The sequence below is a fragment of the Siniperca chuatsi genome, linkage group LG21, assembly GCF_020085105.1.
Source record: "Siniperca chuatsi isolate FFG_IHB_CAS linkage group LG21, ASM2008510v1, whole genome shotgun sequence".
NCBI lineage: Eukaryota > Metazoa > Chordata > Actinopteri > Centrarchiformes > Sinipercidae > Siniperca > Siniperca chuatsi.
Genome location: NC_058062.1, coordinates 1,123,379 through 1,139,450, shown reverse-complemented (window position 1 = coordinate 1,139,450; position 16,072 = coordinate 1,123,379). Strand labels below are relative to the sequence as shown.

Sequence of the window (16,072 nt, the reverse complement as noted above, 5' to 3'; positions counted from 1 at the left end):
AAATTTAATAAAAATCGGGACTGTAGCAGTTGATGTTAGCTTAAACTCTGTTAGCATCCAGGACCGGTTTCAGTCCTGAAGAACCTGTAACCCTAAAATATAATGTAGTTGCTTTACGGCTTTGCTCGTGTTTTTGGTTTTGGAAACTCCCGTGTACAGATCATCGCTCCGACTACAGCTCCGTGTATAACATAGTACAGAAATACAAACACTGACTGTTACTGTTGCTAAGCTAACGAACGGTCAATTGTTTTAGCTCTAAAACGGAAACGCTAAAAACCAAAGATGTTTTACTTTCTTACTGAAAAGTCAAACCAGGTTTCCCTCCTGTAACAGCAATGCAGCGGATACTATGAATACTTCGGTGTCACATCTTTGGGTTAAACAAAAACAAAACATCTGACGACGTCGCCTTTGACAACTCTGACGTTTTTCATCGTCTCCATGACACATTATAGACCAAACAAATGACGGACAAGACAATAACCAGCAGGCTGATTGATAGTGAAAGTAATTGTTAGTTGCAGCCGTAGATTTAATTCGTATTTGGGGCCGAAGACGTGTTGCGTGCAAAAGAGAAAGGGCAGCTGCTGCGGGAGAAGTGAGGAGAGCTAATTGAATTTGACATTTTAGGATTCGTCCTCGGCGTCTCGCCTCGAGTTCAGACGGTTTCTGTGACAAAATATCGTCTCCGAGATTCAGAGCGGAGACGAGTTCACGTTCAGCCTGTTTTCTGCAGGAGGATGTTGAGTTTATAGTTTATACCATGCAGACTGCAGCCTCAGTGTGTGTGTGTGTGTGTGTGTGTGTGTGTGTGTGTGTCTGTGTGTGTGTGTGTGTGTGTGTGGTTACATAATCGCTGCCGTCCTCTTTCAGAAAAGCAGCCTGCTTATTACAGCTGAAGTGGGTGTGCATGCATGCGTGTACGTATGTGTTCCTGCAGGAATGTTTGCCTGCATGCCTTTAGTGTGTGTGTGTGTGTGTGTGTGTGTGTGTGTGCGCAGCAGTGATTGCTGCCCGTTAGAGGCTGCAGGGTGTGTTTGTGTCTACGTTTCATTTGGTCTTTGAATTGTATTTTTCCAGAAACACAAATTAAAAAAGGAACGATAGGATATTTAAAAAAAAAAAAAAAAAAAAAAGGTAAAATGTGTTCATTGCCATATGTTTTGAACCCCCTCCCAAATATTATATAAAATATTTAAATTATTGTATAATTGTAAAATTGGTGTAAAGCATTTTAGATAAATACGAATTAAAAAAACCTTGAAAAAGACGTTTTATTGCTGCCTGCATTATATAAATATGTTGTGAAATGTTTTAAAATAAAGCATTTTAGAACAAAAACAACAAAAAGAAACATTTTAAAAAAGTACTGAAACAATTCTGAAATAAAAAGGCTTCTAAATCCACAAATAAATAAAAAAAAAAAGAATCGTAAAATATCTTCAAATACTCTAAAATTTAAAATATGTTAGCACTGATTGCTGCCTGCCTGATATAAATATGTGATAAAATATTTTGATGTAAAATATTTCAGATAGCAGTGGACGCTTTGTTGCTCGCTTGGTGGACTGAGCAGCGAGCTGCACGTGATAGCAACGTGCTGGCTAGCTTGCTGGTTAGCATGCTTAAACATAATTTAACATGAATACCGAACTTCCATAGAAACACTCACCTTTTGGCACATTTCACTGTGTATTGATAACCGTAAAGAGATCTGATTAATGGCTTTATTATGTTTGACGGTGTGAAGTGAGAGTGAGATCTTCAGATATAAATATGGTTTTGTCTCCATCGTTGTAACGTCTGCAGCAGCTCTCAGCTTTTCCTCTCTGTTGTGTAACTGTGCGATCGACGGAAGTGTTTCCAGTTTATTTTCAAACGGCTGCAGACGAACACTCGGCAGATGTTTAGGTTTAGTTTACGTTCTGCCTTTTCTGATCTGCGGGAGGAAATCCTGAAACGCTGCGGAGCACAAGGTGTTACATGGATTTTAGTAGAAAACACACTCAAACACCCATTTATTAAGTAATGAAGATGTCCCACTGTTACTTTTATCTGCACTCGTCACATTCATGAATAATCCAGCACTTCCTTCTTGTTAAACTCTCACAAAGGATGCATTATTACCAGCTCGTTATGTTAGTGTGTGTGTTAGTGTGTGGGTGGGTGTGTGTGTGTGTGTGGTTTTGGACACATTAGTGTTATGCAACGCATCTCCCGTTAATATTCAGTTAACAGTTTGTGTCTGAGGAGCTTCAGCACAGTGAAGCTGTGAGGTTGCTGTCATATAAAACTTTAATGTTGATATGTTGTTAATGTCGCGACAGTCTGCGCAGCTAAAACTCCCTCGGAGGGGGGAGGGAGGGGAGCACAGTGCAAAGTCCACGTAGAATTTTAAAATAATAATAATAATGTAATTGTAGTGGTAATAATAGGACTTAATTACTTATTAATAGGAATAATAATGTCAGCATCAGTAACGGAGCCAATAACAACAACTGTAGCAGCAACCACAGATCCAGACTCTGCAGGAACACGGGGGCAGCAGGCGGCCCACAACCACAGATCCAGACTCTGCAGGAACACAGGGGCAGCAGGCGGCCCACAACCACAGATCCAGACTCTGCAGGAACACGGGGGCAGCAGGCGGCCCACAACCACAGATCCAGACTCTGCAGGAACACGGGGGCAGCAGGTGGCCCACAACCACAGATCCAGACTCTGCAGGAACACGGGGGCAGCAGGTGGCCCACAACCACAGATCCAGACTCTGCAGGAACACGGGGCAGCAGGCGGCCCACAACCACAGATCCAGACTCTGCAGGAACACGGGGCAGCAGGCGGCCCACAACCACAGATCCAGACTCTGCAGGAACACGGGGGCAGCAGGTGGCCCACAACCACAGATCCAGACTCTGCAGCTCCGGAGGCAGAAATACCTGCTGAAAGCGACAGAAGGAGAGAGGAGAGAGACGAGAAAGCACAGAACTACGGGAGAGAGAAGATGTCGAGTTAGTAACATGCAGTAATGGGATAAAAATGCATACAGACGGAGAGGGAGAGGAGGAGAGAGGAAAGAGGTGCATCATGGGAAGTCACCGGGCAGTCTAGGCCTATTGCAGCATAGCTAAGGGATGGTTCAGGACTCACCTGAGCCAGCCCTAACTATAAGCTTTATCAAGGAGGAAAGTCTTAATCCTACTCTTAAATGTGGAGATGGTGTCTGCCTCCCGAACCCAAACTGGGACCTGGTTCCACAGGAGAGGAGCTTGATAACTGAAGGCTCTGGCTCCCATTTAACTTTTGGAGACTCTAGGAACCACAAATAACCCTGCATCCTGGGAGCACAGTGTTCTAGTCGGGGAATAAGGTATTATGAGATCTTAAAGATACGATGGTGCCTGACCATTAAGAGCTTTGTAGGTGAGGAGAAGGATTTTAAACTCTATTCTGGATTTTACAGGGAGCCAGTGCAGAGAAGCTAATATTGGAGAAATATGATCTCTTTTCCTGGTTCTTGTCAGTACACGTGCTGCAGCATTCTGGATCTACTGGAGAGTCTTAAGGGACTTATTCAGGCAGCCTGATAATAAAGAACTGCAATAGTCCAGCCTAGAAGTAACAAATGCATGCACTAGTTTTTCGGCATCATTTTGAGACAGGATGTGCCTGATTTTTGCAATGTTACGTAGGTGAAACAAGGCAGTCCTTGAAGTTTGCTTCATGTGGGAGTTAAAGGATGAATCCTGATCAAAGATAACTCCGAGGTTCCTTACGGTGCTGCTGGAGGCCAGGGCAATGCCATCTAGTGTAACTATATCTTTAGATAATGTGTCTCGGACGTGTTTGGGACCAAGTACAATAACTTCAGTTTTGTCTGAGTTTAACATCAGAAGGTTGCAGGTCATCCAGGGCTTCATGTCCTTAAGGCATGCTCTTTAGCTGCTAAACGCTCCACTAAGTTCACCAGCTGCTCTCTGGCTGCGTCTGTCTGCTGTTTGCTGCTCAGCGGCTCGTGTTCAGAGGCTTTTTACAGCTTCTTCTTCTCTGGAAACGACGCTCTGAGAGCTGAGAGCGAACCAGGACGGCAACAGATAAACAACGAGCTGAAAGTCTCTATGAAGCTCCGTAAAGCCGAGCGGAGATGATGACGATTCGCTACCAGAGACACCGACACACTGTCACTTCATACATTGGTATATATACATTATAGCCACTTTAATAAATCGGGATATTTTGCCAATCTGCAGATTATTTTCTTCTTCTTTGTCGTCTTCAAATGTCTTGTTTTGTCCGACCAACAGTCCAAAACCCCAAAGAGATTCAGTTTGCTGAGATATTAAACAGAGAAAAACTTTTGAGAAACTGACATCAGAGATGACTTTAATGATTAATTTTCTGTCGATCAGTGAATCAACTAAATGTTTCAGCCCTAGTTTGTTTATTTCTTCCATTTTAACATGTTTAAATCTGACTGTCTTCTGTCAGTTTGAAGCTCTCTGATTGGTCGGGCTGTGCTTCAGAGAACTGGTTTTCAGAGGCCGATGTGGTCCAGAGGGGGAAGCGTTTGACTGAAACCTTAATGGACTCGACCTCTCCGAAACACGTGAAGCATCTGCGTCGTCAAATTCAGGCTGCAGGGCGTTTTCACACCTGAGAAGCTGGTTAGAAACCCTGCGGCTGATTGGTCCGCGGGTCACCCGGTTTAGGAGAATTAACTGGTGAGCTGAGGAATTTAAACTGGAGGGACTGGTTGGGTTTTAACATGAGACAGAAGGCTGGGTTTGGACGTAGCCAAAGTCAATCAATCAAACTTTATTTGTATAGCAGCTTAGTGCAGCTCAGTGTGCTTTACAGGTGGCTGATAATGAGACAAATGAAACACGAAAACACTTGGAGACTAATACAAGAAAACAGTATGAAAAGAGATGTTAGTTTGAAATGTAAATAAAAATTAAATACTAAAAACAATAACGTGAAAGACAGTTTAAATAAAATCAGCTGCTGGGTCTTAAGAATAAAAGTCACAGAGTTTAAAAACGTGTCGTTTAATTAAGGCTGCGACTAGCTGATGTATTAAAATGTCTTGTTTTGTTCACCCAACAGTCCAAAACCCAAATATTTTCACTTTTCCTTCATGGAAGTCTGGAAGAGGTCGAGTCCATGAAGGTTTCAGTCTTATTATAGACGCTGGAACCAGTGCACTTTGGGACATTTTTCTTAAAAAAGACAACACACAACAAAGAAAGCTGCCTGTTAATTTTCTGCTGATCGACTAATTGATGAATTAACTAATTGTTTAAGCTTGTTTTGAATACACGTGAATCTAAAACACTGACATCCATCAATTAAAACGCAGCCGGAAAGGGTCTCGAACATTTCCATTCAACCCCTAAACAGTCACCTGACCCTCTGAGGATGTAAACATCCAGCATGTGATGATGAAGAGCAAACAAAACCTTTCGGCCAGTTTTCGACTTATTTTATCATCCTTTTTTTTTTTTTTTTTTAATCTATAGTTTAACAAGCAACAAGACAAACACGTGTGTATACATGTACAAATACATACACCTGCACAGACATATAAATATCTGTAGATATATTATATATCTATTTTGTCTGTATTGTAATAAAAAAATATCCAAATATGAAAGTCAATTCTTTTTGCTGCTGTCAGATCTGTTAGATCCACTCTTTGTTGCATTCGTGAGAAAAACTTAACAGAAAGTCGTCATTTAGGAGTCGGGAAACAGGAAATATTCTCGCCTTTTAATATCAGATTCACCCGTGCTTACCTCTTTCTAAAACACAGAGACTCCCGTGTGATAATTGAATTATTCATTGCACACTGATGGAGATAAAGTCACTTTTTTTGGCCATAAATCAGCACGCAGTAAAGACAAAGATAAAACCTCGTTGGCAGGAATGTTCAGGATGATCCTGCAGCAGAAAATGAAACCGATGAAACGTGCAGCTGCTGTCGTCGTCATGCTGCGGAGACCAAACTGTTCGCTTTGACACTTTTTCACAGAATGAGTCAAAGCTGATAAATTATGGATCTGAACTGACTGTCCTGTTAGAGGAGAAACAAACTGTGGACGCCGTGTTCAGACTCCGAGGGGAGAAAAGCCGACGAAATATCCCCAGGAAGCTCCTGGAGATCTTGATTAAAAACACATGTTCTGCATCACGTCGTTGCAGTTTGTCATTGAAGCTCTGCGATTCAAACACAAGACGCATTCCCCCCAAAATTCAACCCGACAGATTTAAGATCTTTGGAAATGTTTCGAGCTCTAATAAATTTGAAAATTAAAGTTTTAAATGATTCGTCAGAGAAGAATAATGACACTATGCAACTTTTGAAAGAAGAAATCACAATCTTCCTCTTACAAATGAAAAGTTTGCAGTGAAGTACTTGGTCCGGTATGACCACTAGCTTACAGTGGCTAACGTTAGCTAATGTTAGTAATGCCAATAACTTTTCCCCTCTTGTACTGCTGTTACTGTGTGTAACAGATCAACGCTTCAAAGATTTTATCACAAAAGTAAAAACAGTCATTTATTATAATCTCATAATTATGAGAAACTCGATCATGATCATGCAGCACAGAGTTTTGTTTGTGTTTCAGTGAGTCTTACCGATCTTCTGCTGCTTCAGGCTTCATGTTCGACTGTTTTCTGATCAAAAAAAATCTTTCCACCACACGAACAGCATTTCCTACGGTGGCCCAGAGGGGGCAGATAGTCGCAGCGATGTGTGACGATGAAATGTGAGTGTGACAGAAGCATTTTAGCAGTTATTTTATGAACTTTAAAAAGAGCATTTCTTGCTTAATTTCTGATCCTGTTACAGAAAAGAATAAAGAAATAGTTTTTTTTGTGTCCTTCCTGTTTCTGTACAAGGAAACTATAACAGAAGGAAGGGTCATCACGTCACTGCGAATGCACAGCGGTGCCAAGCGTGAAAACTTTCCCCACCGAAGTCGAGAGAATTTAATAATGTTCTGGAGGGCTAACTTTAGCAAGCTCTCTCGATAATGTTTCCTATTATTGTCAGGAGGTGGCGCTAATCACCAAATTTGATATGCCTTAATAAATCTGGACCTTTAGAGGCACCAATTTATGGACTACAAATGTACCACTTGTAAACTCGCTAATTCTAACTTTTCAAATGCTTGAAAAAGGGGGAGAGACATTTATGTGCTAATTAGCAGTAATGGGGCAGTAGCGCTGGCAATCTAACGTCAACAAACAAGTCACATAGCTAAGCTAACATTAGTGGTGCTAAACCACCAGAAGTTCAACGTCAGCTAACAGGACACAAAGCTAACATAAGCGGTGCTAAACTACTAGCAGTCCAATGTCAGTTGGTAGGACACAAAGCTAATATAACATCAGAAGTGCTAAACTACCGGTAAACTAATGTCAGCTAGCAGGATACAAAGCTAACATAACACTGGCAGTGTTAAGCTACTAGCAGTTTAACTTCGGCAAAAGAGGGCACAGTTAAGCTAACATAACATTAGCTGTGTTCAGTTACTGGCAGTTCATTGTCAGCTAACAGGACATGAAGCTAACATAACATTAGAGGTGCTAAGCTACTGCTGATGCGACGTCAGCTAACAGATCAAGCAGTTAGCTAGGCCGTTAGCAAGCTTGTTAAATGTTGAACAATCTCTACTTTTTTGTTAAATTACTATTAAGTTTTCCGATTTAGTAGAGCGGGTCTGTGGTGGTCAGGTTATGGGGGGGGTTAGCGTTAGCATGCTACGTTCCCCTTTTTCCAAACATTTCACAAGCTTTGAATTTGCTCGAAGGTCAGGGGAATCGACTTTCTTGCTACGGTTAGCGTAGGTAACATTAGCTGTAATGCTACCTGTAAGCCAACGAGCCAATTAACAAATATATAAAGAGGCGTTAAACGCACGAGTGACGAGAGCGTCTTCACGTCTCCGTCGGAGAGAGGAGGTCAAACTCTGAGTCTGAATCCACGTCGTCCCGATCTGATGTGTTTTTGTCTCCACAGCCTGAAAATTACACCGTGCTTCATATTTAATTACTGCAGAGCCTGAGCCTGTTGATCCTCTCCAGTCAGTGTGACCCATATCCAGCTTTTATTTTAGCTCTTTATGTCTGCGTCACACCCACAACACACACACACACAACACACACACCCACAACACACACACACACCACACACACACACAGTCAGAAAGTCGGCCTCACATTAAGTTTGTTTTCTGAATTTAAACGTCGGTCTTTCAGCTCGGTGTTTGTTCTGATGTTCTTCGTGTTTTGTCGTTTCTTACGTGCAGTGATCGCGGATTCTCACCTGTCTGGTTTTACCTGCTCGAGCTGGGAGCGCCACACACACACACACACACACACGTGCTTGTGCGTGCACACTCTTCTCACACACACCTACATAAGTACTCACTAACACGACACACACTTTGATTCAGCTTCTGCCAAAAACAGTTTTTTTTTTTGGTGACATGAAATTCTGGATCACACGTCAGTGTTGAGGAAATACGAAGATGTGAAAGATTATAATTTCATCACCAGGAAATCATTATGTGACGAATCCTACAGATAATCCTGGTTTTTCCCGTTTTGAGGGTGAAGCGGTTGCGTTTGTGCTCGTTGATCAGTAAACTGGCTGATAGGTGTTTTTCCACATAAACCAATATGTCTGATATGGATCCTTACACGTGGTTTACACGGGTCTGTCGTGTTTGGGACGTTTTACGATGTAAAAAATCAACTGTGATGACACACTGCTTCTAAATGAACTCAGACATATATATCACTGCGCTGATTATTGATCAATAGATATCTCTCTCGATGTCATCTTTTCTCTGGCGCCTCAGATTTCCTGAATCTCTTTGAGTCTTTTGAGACATTTGAAGACGTCACCTTGGACAATTAATTGATTAATGGAGGAAATAATCAACAGAAAATGTAAATAATCGGTTGTTGCAGCTTTAATCTGTAGTAAGATCCTTTTTGGGCCCACAGAGCATGCTCAGTAGAGTCTTAAATAATTGAATCAGACGGCTCCTCTGGACTTCACACAAATGTTATTGAACCGATTGGATCAAACGGATAAAACGAAGAGTCATTTCGCTGCTTTGTGACGCTCAGAAAAGTCTTTTTGGGTCACGTGATGAACCAGGAAGCTGCGATCCCGACTGCGGCCGCTACGAACAAACCCACTTCACAGCGCAGCTCCGGTCCTGGGGGGGGGTGTCGCTGGGGCGTACTGGTTTAAAACACTGCTGGTTTCCCATGATGCACTTAGAGAGTTTGTTTTGAAATCCTGGCCAATGAGAGAGCGTGTGTGAGGGTGTGTCGCTCAGTGAGGATTTAAAAAAATAAAAAAAATAATTGTATGTGTGTACACACACACACACACACACCCGCCCTTCTTTAATCACGTCCTGCAAACGCTCCCATGGACATGTTGATCATGGGAGCGTTTTGTCCTTTTATTATTATATTTTCGTTAAAAAAAGTTGTTTTGATCATATCTCATATTACCGCTGCACTTTTATCACACATCATTTATTTTCTCCACGTTGTTCAGCCGTCTTTGTCACTTTTTAGAGAGTTTATAAAGCTTCGGAAAAACACCAACAGTCAGTTAGAGGTTGCTATGGGCGACACACGTCTCCCAGCCCATAATATTATCACTGTGTGTGTGTGTGTGTGTGTGTGTAAACAGCTGCCTCGCAGGTAAAACGATAAGCTTCCACAAAAGTACATAACACACACACACTCAGGTGCAGGCGTGTTGAGGCAGGCAGGTGTTCAGGTGTGTCACGCTGTGAAGCTGAATGTAAACAACATTTCTACTGTGTGAAGTCTTTACTGCTTAGTTGTGTGTAACTGCTAGCTAGCTTAAGAGCTGGGGGTCGCAGGTCGCTGTTTGTGGAAGCTGGTCCTGGATGCTAACAGAGTTTAGGCTAAACGTTAGCCGCTTTGTCCTGATCTTTAAAAGACTTTTACCTTGTCATGTTAAAAGTGAAACATGAGGTTTGAAAATGCAAGCAACTGTGTAAGCTAACCAGCTAAATGGGGTCATGTTAGCATTAAACAACAGTCTGATTTTAAATTTTTCTGTTAGCTTTAACCTCAGTCTGTTAGCATGTTATCATGCCATGGGACATGTTAGTTTTAGCCTCAGTCTGTTAGCATGTTATCATCGCCTTTGACCTGTTAGCTCTAGCCTCAGTCTGTTAGCATGGTATCAATACCTGGGACCTGTTAGCTTTAACCTCAGTCTGTTAGCCTGTTATCATGGCCTGGGACCTGTTAGCATGTTATCATGGCCTGGGACCTGTTAGCTCTAGCCTCAGTTTGTTAGCATGTTATCATGCCCTGAGACCTGTTAGCTTTAGCCTCAGTCTGTTAGCGTGTTATCATTCCCTGGGACCTGTTAGCTTTAGCCTCATTCTGTTAGCGTGTTATCATTCCCTGGGACCTGTTAGCTCTAGCCTCAGTTTGTTAGCATGTTATCATGCCCTGAGACCTGTTAGCTTTAGCCTCAGTCTGTTAGCGTGTTATCATTCCCTGGGACCTGTTAGCTTTAGCCTCAGTCTGTTAGCATGTTATCATCGCCTGGGACCTGTTAGCTTTAGCCCCAGTCTGTTAGCCTGTTATCATGGCCTGGGACCTGTTAGCTCTAGCCTCAGTTTGTTAGCATGTTATCATCGCCTGGGACCTGTTAGCTTTAGCCCTAGTCTGTTAGCGTGTTATGACCTGTGACCTGTTAGCTTTAGCCTCAGTCTGTTAGCCTGTTATCATGGCCTGGGACCTGTTAACATTAGCTTCAGTCTGTTAGCCTGTTATCATGGCCTGGGACCTGTTAGCTCTAGCCTCAGTTTGTTAGCATGTTATCATGCCCTGAGATCTGTTAGCTTTAGCCTCAGTCTGTTAGCGTGTTATCATTCCCTGGGACCTGTTAGCTTTAGCCTCAGTCTGTTAGCGTGTTATGACCTGGGACCTGTTAGCTTTAGCCCCAGTCTGTTAGCATGTTATCATGCCCTGAGATCTGTTAGCTTTAGCCCCAGTCTGTTAGCGTGTTATCATTCCCTGAGATCTGTTAGCTTTAGCCTCAGTCTGTTAGCGTGTTATCATTCCCTGGGACCTGTTAGCTTTAGCCTCAGTTTGTTAGCATGTTATCATGCCCTGAGATCTGTTAGCTTTAGCCTCAGTCTGTTAGCGTGTTATCATTCCCTGGGACCTGTTAGCTTTAGCCTCAGTCTGTTAGCGTGTTATGACCTGGGACCTGTTAGCTTTAGCCCCAGTCTGTTAGCGTGTTATGACCTGGGACCTGTTAGCTTTAGCCCCAGTCTGTTAGCGTGTTATGACCTGGGACCTGTTAGCTTTAGCCCCAGTCTGTTAGCGTGTTATGACCTGGGACCTGTTAGCTTTAGCCTCAGTCTGTTAGCGTGTTATGACCTGGGACCTGTTAGCTTTAGCCTCAGTCTGTTAGCGTGTTATCATGATGGAGATCATTTTGGTGAGATTTCCCAGGAAACTCCAGGATCTCGATTCCCGGCATTCAGCTCTAGTTCCAACACGAAGGAGCGTGTGAACTGCATTCCGGCAAAACCTTTTGTGTGCTTGTGGTGGCGTGGGTTTGAATCCCGGTGCCACTTTATAAACCAAAACGCTGCAGACGGAGAAAGAAAGAAAAGGAGAGAGAGAGAGGACTGCTCTGTGTGTGGGCGGAGGATTTTTCTTTCGCTTTTAGAAAAAGAAGAAGAAGCTGCCCACTCGTTCACCTCTCTCTCTGCACGCTTTCACCTTCGTCTTCCTCTACCTCTCCGAGCTGCAGCTCTCCCTCGTTCGACGTCCTGTTGGCGAAGGTGTCGTGCAGGGGTTTGTTGTGTGTGTGTGTGTGTTTTATTTGTGTATCATATGGACATGCATGTACTTTGTGTGTGTGTGTGTGTGTGTGTGTGCAGATACATAAGAGGCTCTTTAGCACCTGTTCACATAGCAACCAGCTCTCGACAAGACATTTGGAGAAGAGGAGTGGGAGGAAGAGAGCGAGCGAGCGAGCGAGCAGAGGAGGTGGGAGGAAAAAAAACAAAAAACACAAAGACTCAAATTAGAGGCTTGAGCTGGATAACAAGCCTCCGACTCCTCTCCAGAAAGATCTGAACCGGTTCTTCTGATGCGAGTCTCGGATCAGAATCGTGGTTCCCGTTAGACGAGACGGTTTCGCTTTATTCTGACTTTGGCGTTATTTCTGTATTTTCCCGCACACACACACACACTGTAGTAGGCGAGTATATGAACTTGTCAAATTTAACAAATACGTGTCCAGAAAACCAGAGACTTGGCTGCATGGATACACAAGCCTTCACTTCAGTAAAAGTACTGATACCACTCTGTGAAAATACTCTACAAGTATTCAAACCTCACTGCAGTAAAAGTATGAAGTATTATCAGTAAAACGCTTCCTGTCAGTGGTTTATTATATCTGATGTTTCTGGATTCATATTCCTGCTGCATTCATGTGTGTGTTGCATTTTACTGCTGCAGATGTTTCAGGTTGAGCTCATTTTAACTGCTTTATATGCTGTTGGGTAGTTTAACCTGCAGCAATGCATCATGGTCTGTAACAGGGATGGGCAAATCTCTAATGTAATATATATATATATATATATATATATATATATATATATATATATATATATATATATATATATATATATATATATATATATATATATGTGTGTGTGTGTGTGTATATTACATTAGAGATTTGGCCTGTAACATGTAGCAAAGCATGAATAAGCAAGGCTCATTGTACAAATTGTTTTCCAAATGCATTAATTAAATTAATAATTAATTTATTAAATTTCAGTTGAATAAACACGGCAGAAAAACGCAAATTCAGTTTCATCGAGTGCCAAAAGATCAAACAAGTTGTTGATCTTTTTTTTTTGCCAGTGCATCAATAAACGCAGCAGAAAAACGCAGTTTGCCGGTGAAACAAACGTCGCCGAGTCTGTAAATCAGCTGCCGGCTGCTTGCTAGCGTAGCCGGCGTGCGTCGTAGCAAAGTGACGGCTCATATCTCTGAAAACCGCGACGGTTTCTCGGCACATCAGGCACACGGCCTTTGATCGCACTTCAGGGAAAAAATATCTAGTTGTCCGCTCCGTATTAAACGCTCGGCGCTCACTTTTCTTTTATTTGATGAGCTCATTTCTGCAGAAGGGCTCATGAGAGAAGAAGAGAGTAACACACGGCAACAAGGTCACTGTAGCTGAAGGGCGCCATCTTGTGGGGAATCAAGGTTCACCCGTACCTATTTTAATAGAATTTGGTCACGTTCGGCGGGCCGGATTAATAAGCCCAACGGGCCGTGTGTGGCCCGCGGGCCGTAGTTTGCCCACGCCTGGTCTATGAGAGCATCGCGTGTTTGCAGCGTTGCCGTCCTGTGAGAACCACGTATCAGAGAAACAGCCTGTTTTCAGCTCTGTGACGATGCGTTTCCCAGCTGATCCGAGGGGGGGTTAAAGAGTTTATTCAGCTTCAGGAGGAGGAGGAGTTTCCTCAGCACATGAAGGAAACTCTTCATCCTTCAGCTCGTCACAAACACCTGGAGATACGAGGTTTCCGCCGGACAGGAAGGGGATGAAACGCTGTGATCTGTAAAGTAACTGAAGCCGTCAGACAAACGCAGGGAAGGAAAAAGTCCAATATTTCCTCTGAGATGGAGGAGAGTGGAAGCAGGAAGAGGCAGAAAATGGAAATACTGCAGTAAAGTACAAGTACCTCGGTTCTGTACTTAGTGCAGTACTTCAGTAAGTGTTCTTGGTTCCCCCACTGTAAACGCCATATGTACAGTATTTTCTCAGATATGTATGTAAGTGATTACAGTGAAGACTAAACTGCTGCTTTCAGCCTTCAGAGGGGAATCTCGCTCTGAGTCGGAACTTGCTTTTCTTGTTTTTGTGTGTTTTTCTTTTAATATTCGTCTTTTTGTGAGAGTTGTGTTTCAGTGTAATCTCTCTCTCCCTCCCTCTGAGGTCGTAGGCGTTCTTTACATCCCGTTTGGTTTCTCTCCTCTTCCTCCCACGTTCACGCTCTTTCGCTCTGTCCTCCCTCCACATTCACGCCATCTTTTCTCTCCGCTCGTCCTTCGTCGAGTGGTTTCTACCGCGACTGTTCGACGCATCCGGCACAGAAGTTTCTGAATACTGAAGCTGATATTGGAGAATAATTTGTTTGCAGTGACAGTACGGCCTCAAATGTGTGTTTGAGATTTGACTTGTTTGGTTATTATGTGGCGATGGTCGACCTGATGATGATGATGATGAGGATGATGCGACGGCGCCGTGCCGTCTGTAGACGCTTTAGTTATATTTGGGTTGAGGCTTTCCCCACGATTTTAAAATTGTTACTTTAATTTACCGCCTGAACTGCGGATAATTAATCATAACATTTATTTAGTTTATTATTTATTTAAGTTTCTAATCTCACGGTTTTAATTGTTAAAGCCGATCAAACGCCAGACTCTGCTGCTCGTATCAGATCAATATTAATCATTTTCATTTCTGATGATCAGCTTCACAGTTTTGAACCAGGGCTTTCAGTGTTTATATATTTATATGTAATATAAATTATATTTAATCAACGTTTAGGTAAATATAAGTATCCGATCAGATTGTGTATCAGCGGATAATCAATATTAAAGGACTCTGATTGGGATCGAACACAAACTGCAGCAGCAGTGAGCGATGCAGCCGGGACGAATCCAGTGTAGTATTGATTATATAACCACGGCATCGTTATCAGAGGTCTAACATCAGTTTGACTCCGTTATCAATACTGCACACACACACACGCACACACACACACACACACACACACACGCACACACACACATTCCTGTATATGCACCAAAGTGAGGTCCAAATAAATTCACATGGGAGGTGAGGACCACCCTTTCTGCTATACTTGGAGACAAATGAATGCTGGATTTCAGCACTAGGTGGCTCCCTGACTCCAGTTTCCACCTCAGCTTCTTTAAACAGACAAATAATTTTTTAAAGCATTTTCCCACTGAAGTGAGGACCTTTTCATGGGGGCGCTATTGGGTTCGTTTCAGAACAGACTAGTTTAACTACCTTCTGTCTTTAGCTTGTAGTTATTCTTTCCTACCATTTTATGTTTTAGTACAGACAAATAATTTAATAAATCATTCTTGAAGTGTTCTAAAATTAATGTTGTGACCATTGATTAGACTGCTGTACAAAAATACAGATACAGTACTTTTTAAAACACAATTACTGCTTTACCAAAGTGAACCAAACTTTAGCAATAAACATCAGTATCATACAACTTCCAAAAAGCTGCAATGAATGCCATCTCCAGTGTACACAACTAGATTTATTTTGATTTGTTAACTGAGACACAACAAATTTGCATAAAATTGAAATACTCAATTAAAGTACAAGTACCTTGAATTTAAACTATATCTGCAAGTACAGTACTAGAGCATAAGACGGTGTAGTCCCTCATTCGTCCAGGAGTGTTCTAACGTAGAGAAAGGTTTCAGTCGTAGTCATCTAGACACTGTTTTTTCAGAATCAAGGCGTTTGGCTCCCATCCGAAGTCATTCTCAATTGTGACATCCACAATTGAGAATGACTTCGGATGAGAGCCAAAACGTCTTGATTCTGAAAACAGTGTCTAGATGACTACGACTGAAACCTTTTCTACGATAATACTAGAGCATATGTGCTTAGTTACATTCCACAACCAAACAGCATTAGAAAACTAACAATGTTCAAATATGCCAACAACTGGCTCAACCAGACATTGAAAGTAGAACATTGAATTATAATGCAAAATGGCGTCTTCAGAACTGAAGTTTCCGTGACAGCGATCTTGATTAAGAGTCACAATTGTGTTATATGAAAAGTTTTTAACATCCTTCCAGGATCTTTGATCCAAGGATTTCTCGTGTTATGCATTTGATGCAGTTCTCTTTACCTGGAACCCGCCGTAATGCCATAAACTTTCCCAACTGTTTGCTGACAGCA

The 16,072-nt window shown here is 42.4% G+C and overlaps 1 protein-coding gene across 1 annotated transcript in view; it reads left to right on the top strand.

Annotated features, from left to right (window-relative positions):
* Positions 1-16,072, top strand: part of rapgefl1 (Rap guanine nucleotide exchange factor (GEF)-like 1) — a 61,035-nt gene that overhangs the window by 2,977 nt on the left and 41,986 nt on the right.